A 13,791-nucleotide genomic window follows, 5' to 3' on the forward strand; every position below is an offset into this window, starting at 1 on the left:
GAGAGACACTGGCAGGTTACTGGGCCATACTGGGGGTTACTGGGTGCTCACTGGAACACCACTGGGCCATACTGGGGGGCAGTGGGAGGTCACTGGGACACACTGGCTGGTCACTGAGGGGGTTACTGGGTCGTACTGAGGGGCACTGGGAGCCCCTTACACGGATGTGGTACATCTCCCCCCCGGACTCTGGGGGGCACCCCCACGACTCCTTCCCCTGGGGGCTGGGAGATCCCCTGAACCCCACTGATGGGCTTTATGGGACCCCGGGCCCCAGTCCCTTTGGGGTCTCTGTGTGCTGCGTGTTGGGGGTCTCTGGGGTTCGGGGGGGGCATTGGGATCCCCTTTCCCTGGGGTCGGTCCGCCAGGCCGGCAGGGGGCGCTGTGGCGGGAGGGGTAATGGCGGGTCGCGGGTAATGCCGGCGGGTAACGCCGGCGCGCCTGCGCAGTGCAGCCAGGGCGCTGGGACAGCCCCCCGCCCCCCGCGCGGGTTCCAGGCCCCGCGCTCTGACCCTCGGGAACCCCCGAACCCCTCGGCTAAACCCTCCCGAGCCCTCCAGCCTTTCCACCCACAGCCGCGCTCCCCGAAGCCCCGAGCGGATCCCCAGAATCGCGCTCTCCGAGCGCAGCCTCACCTCCGCCGCTACCGCTGCCCCGCAGACAACATGGCGCTCTGCGCACGCCCCGCCTCTCGAGCCCCCGCCGCAGCCAATCAGCGCTCGGCCCGTCCCCGCCCCGTCCCTGCCGGCCCCGCCCTGTCGGGTGAGCGGGGCGGGCACGGCGGGAAAGCGGCGGGGGGGAAAGAGCGGGGGGGACCCCAAAGGGAGCGCGAGGGGCGGGGGGTCACCCCCAAAGGGGGCTGGGGGGAGCCGGGCTGTGAAGGGACTGCTTTTCCAAACTGCCCTGCTTATCCCGCATGTGCACACTTCTCTCCTGCTGGGATCTGGCCCAGACAAACCTGAAAATACCTGGAAGTGCCACCTCCACCAGCACTTCCTCCACAGCTGCTTTCAAGGATTTCTCTTCAATTTGCCAAGGAAATGCTTCCAGATCATACTTCCATCTACAAGTCAGAACACCAGCCTGCACCAGGACTCCTGCTTGTTTTCCCTGCACTTGCTGACAGGAGGTGCAGAGGCAGGATGTCAGCACTTCATTACCAACAGCCTTAACGGGGCATGACTCCACTTTTTAACCTTGGAAGAAGAGCAGCTTTTCCTTTTCCTCTCCTGTTTTTTGGGGTTAGTATTTTTTTACCTTCTGAATAAAAGAACACATGTGTAAATTGAAATAATCTGAACCCAACTTTTAAGAACACTGACACCTTTGAGCAGCTTCCTCTTAACCCTCTCTCCATGTTGGAGGAGTGGCCAGATGAAGAGTTACCAGCCCATCCTGGCTTCCAGAATGGCACAGCTGGTGGTTAGAGATTCCTCTCACAGTTATCTAGAATATGCCCAAACTTGTTCTGCCCTTCCTAATTCCTAACTCAGACCAATGGCTCCAAACCCAGCATCTGGGAGGCTGATTAGGTTGGCAAGAACATTTCCCTGTGTGATAACAGTGTGGGCACAAGGACTGGGAGTGTGTCAAAAGAAATCTGACTTGCATACATGGGGTAGGAGATAAAAAAAACCACAGATAAGCAGAAAATTTTTGCAAGGAAGAATTGGCAGCAAATCTGTCAGAAGATTAGTGCAGGTGACTATCAAATACAGGAGAAAACATGATGAAAGGAGTAACTCATGACTCTTTATCTGAGCTATGAAATGAACAGTAACTTCAGCCACTGATGAGAGATTTTTTTAAATACAGAAGTGAGTTTGCAGTTGTAGCATTTTCCACATTAAAGCCTACAGCTGGTAAATAATAAAATAAGCAATTAAAAAGCAATCAAGCTTGCTGCATGAAAACCTCTCAAACAGGCTGCTTCAAACAACAACAGTCTTCTTGCTCCCCTCCTTCCCCCAAGCTCCAAAACTTCACCACATCCCAGGTCTGTACTACTCACACACATCACTTGGCAGAGGAAAGCCACACAAAACAAAAGATAAAGAACAATTACTTGTTTTGGTAGGTACTGATGGTCACGTGTGTTGAATGGGAGGTCCCAAGAGGAGTGTCAGCTTGGTGGATGGTCCCTCTTGGGAAGTACAGTAAGTCACCTGGCTGCAAGAAAATTGATATATTTAGGGCACCAGGTCAAACCTTATTGCAGTCAGAGAAAATACTCTCTGAGCAGACAGTCTGACAATATATATCCTTTAGAATCACAAAATGGAGCAGTCCTGCAATGTACACTTTAATAACAGAAAGAACACTAAGCCAGAAGTTCAGAACCTTAAACTTTCCAACCTGCTGTCAATATTTGCTGAAAACGTGAAACAAGCTTTTTAACATCACAGAACACACAGACTCCCACTGAGCTGCAGGAAGAGGACAAAGAAGCAGCTGAGATGGACCTGCTGGCAACACAGTGGGCTGGCAGAGGAGCAGTGAAATGGGGATTTGGTCAGATCACATCAAAAGAAAAGGCTAGTATTCCACGAGAAAAGCCAAATGTTCTATAAAAATGGTAATCTGTTACAATACTGTTGTCTGAGATTTTCAGTTAAAGCACTTAAAAAACAGGTACGACCTTCCTCCTCCTCCTCCCTATCTTTCTTCTCACCTATGTAAATTAAAACTCCACACTGAAAAAAAACTAGATAAGGAAAGTCAAGACAAGAAAGGTGTAAAGCACATAAAATTGCCTCCAAGAAGGAAATAAAAGTTTACTTGTGGCTTGTCCTGTAAACACCTACAGAGTTGGACAGCACAGTCAAAGAAAACTGCCTTCCTTACCAGAGTGGGGACTACACCAACCAAGAGTATTCTGAATTCCCTTCATTTGAAAGATGGAGAAAGGAAATATTCTAGAAAGATGTTTAGGGAGGAAATAGAGTCAAACAACAGCATCCCTCTCAGAGGCAGCCACAAAGAGACAACCAAACTTTGACACCAGCCACCCAGAAGAAATGGGTCACAGGAAGTGAACAACAGCAAACAGAAGAAAAATAAATTAAAAACTTGGATAACTTTTAAGCCCATCATTATTCCATAAAAATGAAAGGCACTGAAGTCTGGTCCAAAATATTCCAGAAATGAAAAAGGGAACTGTAATTTACTAGACTTTGCATCACCCAGTACACGATGACGATTGAATATTCCCCTCTGTCAAACAACACAGCTCATGATGTCAGCATCCCATCCAATGGGTCACACTATTCCTAAAACACCTACACCATCCAACATGTCACACTATTCCTAAAACACCTACACCCAAATGCAGCTCTGGACACTGAGAAGAGCAGAGAGAGGCTCCATAACAGGCCAAAAGGCAGAGAAACTCCTGAGGATCCCAACATGGAGCAGCACCACCAGCTGGACAAGCAACACTTCAAAAGCAGGTCAAACAGAACAGGACAAGCACCAGATTCCCTGCTGACACTCAGTAATCTTCATGAAATGTTCCTTTTATTCCAAAAATCAACCACCAACCAAACACTTGAATTTCACGTTTGGAAAAAGGAAGAGCAATTAATACAGCAAGTTTATATGGGGTTTGGTTCATGCTTTTCTTTATCAGCCAAGGATAAATATTTAAATCTCATTCACCAGAACAGTGACAATGTTCAGTGCAGCAGTAAGTCTCAGTGCACAGAAGGATTAGCCTGAGGGATTACAGGCAGCATGTAAAAGCATAAAAATGTTTTAGAACCATACACAAACCCAGTGTTTTTTCTGCACACAACTCCACAAACATGACCTAGGAGTCAGGGTGCCCAACCTGGAGAGTACTAGTCAATTTACAGAAATAACTGGGGGTTTTGGCCCATTATTTAAATACTAGAAGCAAAGGATACCTTTAAAAAAGGATACAGACAACTATCACCCAAATTTCTCGTGCTCGCAGTGTGCAAACCCTCCCCTCAGTTTCACAGCCACAATCACTGCCTTCAAGAAAGGGACCACTTTTAACTTTTCTGGCAATCACAGCCCAGACCACCTAAGGCAATGAAATTCTCATACCTTTAATATGAACTCATGTGTGGGATTCCCAATCCTATCTTCTGATTCCACATCATATTCCCGAGCTAAAGGCACCCTTGGTTTATAGAGCCGCCAGTGTTTCTCGCCTTCCAGCTGAAGGATAAACACCTGCAAAAGACCATAAATCCAAATCCATAGGGAAGTAATTCCTTTCACATTAATTTTTAGATAGCTACTATTCAGAGAAATTTAAATTTAAACTAATTTTTTCTGTCTCTATTTAGAGACAACAGACAGAGGAGTTGTGAAGTGGGATCTGTTTTATCCTAAGGCAGGCATTTGGAAAGCCCTGTTTCTCTCCAGTCACTTAAGTAAGTGCTAGAGAACTAACCCAAAAGGAACATCTGCCACACAAATAGCCAAAATTTCAGGTGAAAGAGGCTTATCCCCAACAGAGCATCAGAAACCTCCATAGGGTGCCCAATGGGGGTAGATGGCACGAGTTAGAAATGCTGGATGTGAGGCTGCTGAATAACAAGCATAAGGAAAATGAAACTCCAGGTGTATTGAATGGAAATGAAAATATTAAAAAGCAAAATAGACATATAAGGATTGGATTTTTTGATTTGGTTTAAGTGGGATAGTCCAATTTTTTCTTTATAACACAGTGTATATTTGTATGTTTCTTTTAGAAGCTGATTTAAAATGCATTTGGACCACAGGAATTCATCATATCAGAAACTTCTTAAAAACAGCAGGACCAACAAGCACAACCAGTCTGCTGCTACAGTCCAGCTGAAGAAAGAGCAAGTACTTAGTAAAGGAAAAAGGACTTGTAAATTCTTGGGGCCTGAATGAAGTGAAAATGAAAAAACAGGTGCTAGAAAGCTTCTGCAGCTGTGAAAACAAACTTCTCTTTTTATCTAATGGAAATACCAGGTCTGGAAAACCCAGTTTACATGATATTATGATTAGATATTACTATTAGTAAATTTTCAGCAAAAATATGTAAGAAAAACGACTACAAGGAAACACAAATAAAAAAAAACATTTTCCTATAATGTTTAGTGGGGGGGAGGGTTAGAAGCACACACACAACAGCAAACACTGCCATCAGCAAAAGCCCATGCACAGTTTCACAGGCAAGGTTGTGCTGTCCTACCTCAACATCATCATAGTGAGGAGGAAGGCCCTGGGATCCCTGGGGAGTGATGTAAACATTGGACCCCACCAGAGACCCAAAGGAGCACTCCAGCTTCTCCTGAATCTTCCACAGCTCCTCCTGTAAAAAAAAAAGATGCTGTTACTTGCTGAAGAGCTCAGCCAAGCCCAGCCCACATCCTCCCCATGGCTTGGGAAGAATGATCACATCAGGGACACAGAGGCTGGGAAGGAAGGTGCTCTGTACCAGTGTTTCTCCTGAAGGAGAGCACTGGAGATGCAAAGGGGATCTGCCATGAGAGTCATTGCTAAGCCAAAAAGTCTGGTGCCCCAACCTGGGTTTGTTCTCTTCCCTGTGCCATCTTTAGGCTGCACAACCAGACAGACAAGGCTGAACAGAGGAAAATAACCCCACAAACAGCAAAACACCATAAGACAATAAGCACATGCAGGACCTGCATTCTCTCACCAGAGAGAACATACAAAGGTTAGAGACCTTTCACCAGTTACTCCAATCATTTGGGAATATTCAAAACCAAACTTGACTCATCCACACCCCACATGTGACAGACAAGGCACCGAAGGGAAACAGCAGAACGTGCCAAGTACCAGATCCACACAAGTGCAGCTTGGCCATTAAAGCTGACAGCAGCCAGGAACACTACACCTGGGACTCAGCTTGTATTTGGGATCTTATTTGGGTCCACCTCACAATTCAGTTGTGTTGACACCTTCAAGACTACCTGAATCAAAGCACCTCCAAGAATCCAAGTCCTTTACACAACTGTGCAGCACCACTGTCTCGTTCTCAAACTCAAGGACTGAGAACACTCAGCTAAAATGGGCTGGTACCTTTCCACGGTGCAATTCACTGGCAAGAACACTGGAAATATTTCACATGGTTTCACACCTTACCCTCCATTAAAGGGAAGTGGCTCAAAAGCCACAAAGTTTGCACAAGGAAACAGTGGGGCAGAAGGGATAATTTAAGCACAGATGCCTAATCATCAGTTTTGTGCATTTGTTTTTGTTTCCAAACTTTTATGTGACAGAGCAAAATTTTAAAAAGAATATATTATTATACATATTATAGCATGAATCAGATTTTGTTCTTACTGCAGAGCAGTGAAACATGATGGACAGTGCAAAAGTATAAACTGTGTTTTAATACAGCTCATGTAAAGATTTCAGCAGGTCATCAGTGTCAACCACTTCCCCTGGGGACAGAGATGAAGCCATGTCTAGTGCAACTCAAGCAAAACACACCACATTATTAAGCCAGCATCAATTATATCCAGTGAAACAATCCCACCTTAAATCTCTGAGGCTGATGAAACTGTATTCTTGCCTTTCTCTGGTCAGAATCCTTCTTCAGCTGCATGTAATTCACTTTGCCTTCTTTATTTAAAACCTTCTTCTTTCCATTCACACACTGCAGATATTCACATCTCGCCCATAGTACAGGCCCTGGCTGCACAGCTCCTTCAAGTCTGACAGCTGGAACAGGGACAGGCAGTAAGCAGCCACCAGGGGATCATTTCTCTGGATGAGCAGTGGCTTTTGCTCCCAGTACTCCTTGAAAAACACCTCTTCTTTGATGGGGGAGATCAAGCTCCCGAAGAGGCTGTCTGGGTTCTCAAAACTCAGGACTGAGGGAGAACAAGCTGCTTCCAGCTTTGCTCGTTTACACTGTGCCTGTGTTTCTTTTCCCATTTCAGCATGCTTCCCTCCTTTCTTGGGCATGGTTCCTGTTCAAGAGGAGAGAGGACCAAAACAATCAACCAGCAACACAACCTCAAGAGCTCACGGGCCCAGAGCAACAACTCTGACCCTACCCAGTGGGATATCAGAGTATCCCGGGAACAGCTCTGGTTTCAGAGCCTCACTATTTGCTCCAAAGCATTAACAGTTTACAGAAGACAGGGAACATTGTTAGGCCTTCCTGTTGATGCTCTGTAATTACTACATTTACAAGTTTAAAACTTGTAAAATTTACCAGTTTAAGAACTAAAAGGCCAAGATTCTGCTTTCAGTCCTGTCGAGCTGTCAAACTTTGTTTATGTAGAACAAAAAGAATTCTTTCATACAAGCACAGACATTTCATTTTAAAGCTGGAAGTCATTTACTTTGTTTTTCCCAGGCAGATAGTATGATTGTGTACCATTATGCCAAAATAAAGAAGTTGATCTACAAATGGTTTGGCTGCCAAATTCTCAGGAAAGTTAAGGGGAAAATCAAGTAACGGTAGGTAACTGTGCAAGTCTGGAAAGCCAACACCTGAGAAGTTTGAACGTGCTGATGCCATAATTTCTAAGTAAAAATGACAGCTCTACTCCCTACACCCATTTGATAGGAAATGCTATCAATTTGTTGAGATACTTTTATTTACACAGATCCCGTATTTTGAAACTTAAACTCCAGTTCTGGTATTTACATGCAGCACTAAGTTCTTCTGTGCAGCAGGACACCCTTGCTGGCCCACTAACTCCTGGGCAGTGTTTCATCAGCAGCTCCTGCACAGCCTGTCCCTCAACAGTAACCGAGGGTCACCTCAGCCCTGCAGGAGGGAATTCACATCACCTCCTTCCTGAGAGAATGAACATTCCCAACTGCAGCATGAGGCAAGGGAATGCGTAAAAAATTAAAGACTGAAAATCAGTCCCTGACTGACAGCAAGATCTGAAGATGCTGCTGAAGGCACCAAGATCTAAAGCTGACATCCCCAAATGACAGCAACACAAATGCAACCAAGCCTGGATTAATAGTTTTGAATTCCAGACCTAAATCCATTGTACCAACCTCTCAGTTCATTCACACTGATTTAAAGAAGTTACATTCAGATATTTACTATTCATAGAACGCAGCTTCATTTACAACACGGGCTGTTCTGTAGCCTTCTGCTGGTTATTACAGCTGTTCCAAGCCCCCTGCCATGGGCAGGGATACCTTCCACAAGATCTAGTTGCTCAAAACCCCATCCAACAGGATCCAACCAGGCCTTGAGCACTGCCAGGGATGGGGCATCCACAGCTTCTCGGGGCAACCTGAGCCAATGCCTCACCACCCTCCAGCAGAAAAAAATTCTCCCTTACATTTAGTCTAAACCTAAACCGTTCAGCTTAAACCCATTGCCCCTTGTCCTGCAGCTACAGGCCCTCATAAAAAGTCCCTCTCCATCTTTCTTGCACCACTTAAGTCCTGACAGGCTGCAAGGAGGTCTCCACAGAGACTTCTCCAGATTGAGCCATCCCAACTCTCCCAGCCTGTCTCCGCAGCTGCTCCATCCCTCTCATCATCTTCCTGGCCTTCCCCGGACTTGATCCAACAGGTCTGTGCCCTTCTCACGCTGGGAGCTCCAGAGCTGGATGCAGCGCTCCAGGTGGAGAATCACCAGAGCGCGGCAGAGGGGCAGAACCCCCTCCCTCACCCACGGCCCGCTGAATGGGATGCAGGATACGCCCGGATTTCTGGGCTGGGAGCTCAGCGCCAGCTCAGCCCCAACTTTCCACCCACCAGCACCCCCAATTCCTTCCGTGCCGGGCTGGAGGACAAACCCCAGCGCAGAACCCCACACGGGAGCAGCTGCTCCCCGCCAGGGCTGTTCCCTCCCACACCACGGCAGCTCCCTGGGAAGCGGCGGGAATACCGCCGGGCACAGCGGGAATACCGCCGGGCACAGCGGGAATACCGCCGGGCACAGCGGGAATAGCGCCGGGCACAGCGGGAATAGCGCCGGGCACAGCGGGAATACCGCCGGGCACAGCGGGAATACCGCCGGGCGCAGCGGGAATACCGCCGGGCACAGCGGGAATACCGCCGGGCACAGCGGCTCCGAGGACACGCGGTGTCCCCGCTCCCCCCTCCCGGCTCCCGCCGCCTCCATCCAGCCCCTTCCCGTCCCGCGGCCCCGCACTCACCCGGGCAGGAGGGAGGATCGCGTGGGATCGGGGCGGGCCGGGATGGATCGGGGCGGGCAGGGGAGGCGAGGCCAGGCAGGATGTGCCGGCTGGAAGCGGGAGGCGGTCCTGCCGCGCTGGGAGTCACGGGAGGAGCCGCTTCCGGGCGGCCAGTAGGAAATCCGGCGGCATTCCAGTGTCATTCCAGTGTGTATTCCAGTAGGAACGCAGCAGCACTAAGGTTAATCAATCTGCTTCATACAGCGGTGCCTGGGCTTCAGCTGCGTTATTTATTTTTTTTTTCCTGGACCAAAAATCTTCTTCTAGAGTCTCCCTGAGTCTCCCTCAAAGAAAACTTTGGAATCCTCACCGAGCACGTGAAAACTTCCAGAAATATTTTTAGATGCCGGTTAATGGTTAGGTTTACGTTGGCTAATGATGTCAGAAACAAAAGAAAATGTTAGGTAGGCTTTGCTGAAGCTTTGTTCTTGTGTACTGGCTTGAAGGATACGAAGCAGAACTAGCAGAAATAAAAAAGGTGGATTTTGGAAACCTCAGCAGCCTTACAGTGCACGGCTGATGTTGGTACAAAGTTACACTGCCATAAGTGTAACTAGAAGGACCTTTCAATGACAGGTAAGAGAGGGGACTGTGTCCTGTCAACAACTTAAGGAGGGAGAATAACAGAGCCTTGCACGTCTCCAACACCAGTTCAAATCCTTCCCTTTACGGAAAGTGGTTTTCAGTCTTGTTCCTCCTCACAGTGTGGTTGTTACACAGTCATAACTTCTGCTTCCCTGGCACTAGCTGGATCCTTTGGAACAAATGTCGTGATTCCAGTGGGTTCTGCATTCATGGATGCATCCAGCAAATTCCTGTGTGCTGAGCAGAGAAAGTGGCAAAGTATAATATATAGAAAAGGGGGATGGAGGAGAGAAAAAGGCAAACGCTGCTCATACTGTTCAGTCCTTGTTCCTTTCCCACCTGGACCGCTCTGTCGCCAGCTGACCAAAATATCATGGTCACTTGAACATGAAATAAGGATTAATCAGCATGTGGCTGGGTTACCAGCAGAGAGATTTTGCCAGGGGTGAACCTGCAGCTGTCCTAATTGTAGAAATGTGTACAAATTAGATAAAAAAATTTAAGTTTCTCTAGAAAGCTTTTTTTTTCATAGGCCTGTGAGCTTCAAAGAAAAAGAAGACAATCCCCACTTTCTAATTCTGAGTTCATCACTACATCCCTCAACATCCAGGACATTTTGCAAAACTTATTAAACTTCAAATATTTTAATGTAAATGCTCACCAATAGTTGGGATATTCAAAGTGAAAAATAGGTCACTGTCATGTAATTCTCTTTATTTCTTTCATGAGAATTAGCAAGCTTTGAAGAAGGAAGTAGTTCTCCAGACTTAAAAGGTTGCATCACCTAAATTAACACTCACAGGATGGGCGTACCAGCAGATGCTAAAAATAGAGAGGCCACATCCTGCACCTCAGCCGGTCACAGACACCCTTAAAAGATGTTATTTCTGTTCCAAAAATCCACAAAGTACCTCAGCCTAACTGCCTGAACACCATCAGGGTGAATAGTCAAACAAATACACATTTACATAATGGCTGTGGTGTTTTTAATTTGCTGTGGGACATAAACCCCACACATCTGACCGGTGGTGCTGGACAAGATCGTCCAGTGATGAAGGCAAGTGCTTCCAACTCCAGGGCTGTCTCTTGAGCCGCCTCTAGAGTAGAATATCAGGGAATATCTCCGCATCTCTGTTCCGTCCTGCGATAGCCTCCATCCCTTCCCCAAGCTCTGGCAGTCCTGGTGGACTGCAGGCAGATTAGCCTCTGCCTGAGGGACAAAATCCAGCCTATACGGCAAGGACTTCAAGTATTTCAGTTTGGAGCCAGTAGGGCACTGCAGTACTGTTGTGTAAACACTAAATAAGGAGAAGGGGAAGGAAGAAAATAGAAACTTTTTTTTTTTGGTTGCAAATAGGTTTTTTTCACGTGGGGTGAGGGTGGATATTTGGGAAAGGTTCTTCCCTCTGAGGGTGGTTGGCACTGGACCAGGCTCCCCAGGGCAGTGGTCACAGCACCAAGGCTGGCAGAGTTCAGGCACACGGTGTGACTCTTGGGGTCGGTGCTGTGCCGGGCAAAGGCTTGGACTCGACGCTCCTCGTGGGTCCCTTCCACCTCAGCACGTTCTGTGATGGTGCGATGAGTTCCCTCTCTTTCAACACTTTTGTTCTTTTCAGGGCTCCTCGCTGCCCGGGGCCCGAAGCCCGCCTTCCGCGCGCCTGCTTCCCTGCCCGTTGTGGCGGCCGCAGCCAGGCGCTGAGTGCCCGCTCCCGGGCGGGCACGGCCGCTCGCTCCAGGAGTGGGGGGGCAGCGCCGGCGCCCCGAGGATTCCCGGGATTCCCTCGGCGGTTTCCAGGCAACGCTCCCCGCGCGCTCCTCGCTCCAGGGCCGAACGTGCGCAGCCAATGGGAGGCGGCGGAGTGGGCGGGGCGAGGCGGGGATTGGGCGGGGCGGGGGCGGGGCCGAGAGGGGCGGTTGGTGGGGTTTGGGTGGGAGCGGGCGGGGCCGGGAGCGGGAGCGCTGCCGCTGAGCGACCCCCGGGCAGCGGCCCCCGGGCAGCGGCCCCAAGACCCCCGGGCAGCCAAAGGGTCCAGACTTTCTTTTCTGGTAGAAAGAGCTACTGTTCCCTTTTTTCAGTCCTGTGCTGCAATGGCAGGTCCCACATTTTGAGAAATTGAATCCAAATGAAGGTTCCTGCCAGACAAAAGGTGCCACCACAGAAAGTCTTGCTGCTGAAGAAGTGACCAGTCTTTCCCACACGCTGCACCTCAAACCCAAAGCTTCCAGACTTTTTTTCTGGGTGGAAAGAGCTGCTGTTCCCTTTTTTCTGCCCTGTGCTGCAATGGCCGGTCCGAGCTCCTGGAAAATTGAATCCAACTGAAGATTCCTGCCAGACAAAGGTGCCACCACAGAAAGTTCTTCCTGTCCAAGAAGTGTCCAGGCTGCCCCTACAACTGCACCTCAAAGCCAAAGCCTCCAGACTTTTTTTCCTGGTGGAAAGAGCTGCTGTTCCCTTTTTTAAGGCCTGCGCTGCAATGGCCTGTCCCAGCTCCTGGAAAATTGAATCCAGCTGAAGATTCCTGCCAGACAAAAGTTGCCACCACAGAAAACTCTTCCTACCCAATAAGTCCCCAGGCTGCCCCAACAACTGCACCTGAAGCCAAAGCTTCCAGACTTTTTTTCCTGGTGGAAAGAGCTGCTGTTCCCTTTTTTCAGCCCTGCGCTCCAATGGCCGGTCCCACCTCCTGGAAAATAGAATCCAGCTGAAGATTGCTGCCCGAGAAAAGGTGCCACCACAGAAAACTCTTCCTACCCAAGAAGTGCCCAGGCTCCCCCAACAACTGCACCTCAAAGCCAAAGCCTCCAGACTTTTTTTCCTGGTGGAAAGAGCTGCTGTTCCCTTTTTTCTGCCCTGCGCTGCAATGGCTGGTCCCACCTCCTGCAATTTTTAATCCAAATGAAGATTCCTGCCAGACAAAAAGTGCCACCACAGAAAACTCTTGCTGCCCCAGAAGTGCCCAGGCTTCCCCAACAACTGCACCTCAAAGCCAAAGCTTCCAGACATTTTTTCCTGGTGGAAAGAGCTGCTGTTCCCTTTTTTCTGCCCTACTCTGCAATGGCCTGTCGCACCTCCTGGAAAATAGAATGTAAATGAAGATTCCTCCCAGACAAAAGGTGTCACCACAGATAACTCTTTTCTGCCCAAGTGCCCTGGCTGCCCCAACAACTGCACCTCAAAGCCAAAGCTTCCAGACATTTTTTCCTGGTGGAAAGAGCTGCTGTTCCCTTTTTTCTGCCCTGCACTGTAATGGCCGGTCCCACCTCCTGGAATTTTGAATCCAAATGAAGATTCCTCTTAGACAAAAGGTGCCACCAGAAAAAACTCTTGCTGCCCCAGAAGTGCCCAGGCTGCCCCAACAACTATACCTGAAGCCTACGGTTCCAGACCTTTTTTCCTGGTGGAAAGAGCTGCTGTTCCCTTTTTTCAGCCCTGGTCTGCAATGGCCTGTCGCACCTCCTGGAAAATAGAATCTAAATGAAGATTCCTGCCAGACAAAAGGTGCCACCACAGAAAGTTTTTCCGGCCCCAAAAGTGCCCAGACTACCCCAACAACTGCACCTCAAAGCCAAAGCCTCCAGACTTTTTTTCCTGGTGGAATGAGCTGCTGTTCCCTTTTTTCTGCCCTGCGCTGCAATGGCCTTTCCCACCTCCTGGAAAATTTACTCCAAATGAAGATTCCTGCCAGACAAAAAGTGCCACCACAGAAAACTCTTTCTGCCCCTGAAGTGCCCAGGCTGGACCAAAAACTGCACCTGAAGCCAAAGCTTCCAGACTTTTTTTCCTGGTGGAAAGAGCTGCTGTTCCCTTTTTTCAGCCCTGCGCTGCAATGGCTGGTCTGACCTCCTGGAAAAATTTACTCTAAATGAAGATTCCTTCCAGACAAAAGGTGCCACCACAGGAAACTCTTGGTGCCCAAGAAGTGCCCAGGCTGCCCCAACAACTGCACCTAAAAGCCAAAGCCTCCAGACTTTTTTTCCTGGTGGAAAGAGCTGCTGTTCCCTTTTTTCTGCCCTGCGCTGCAATGGCCGGTCGCACCTCCTGGAAAATAGAATGTAA

General features: G+C 48.7%; 1 protein-coding gene and 1 pseudogene across 1 annotated transcript in view; both read right to left on the minus strand.

The window, feature by feature from the left end:
• LOC135404965 (uncharacterized) overlaps positions 1-13,791 on the minus strand; it is an 801,303-nt gene that overhangs the window by 341,306 nt on the left and 446,206 nt on the right. The window lies entirely within an intron of this gene.
• LOC135405541 (ribosomal oxygenase 2-like) lies at positions 2,003-6,947 on the minus strand (annotated as a pseudogene).

The sequence above is a fragment of the Pseudopipra pipra genome, chromosome W, assembly GCF_036250125.1.
Source record: "Pseudopipra pipra isolate bDixPip1 chromosome W, bDixPip1.hap1, whole genome shotgun sequence".
Classification (NCBI taxonomy): Eukaryota; Metazoa; Chordata; class Aves; order Passeriformes; family Pipridae; genus Pseudopipra; species Pseudopipra pipra.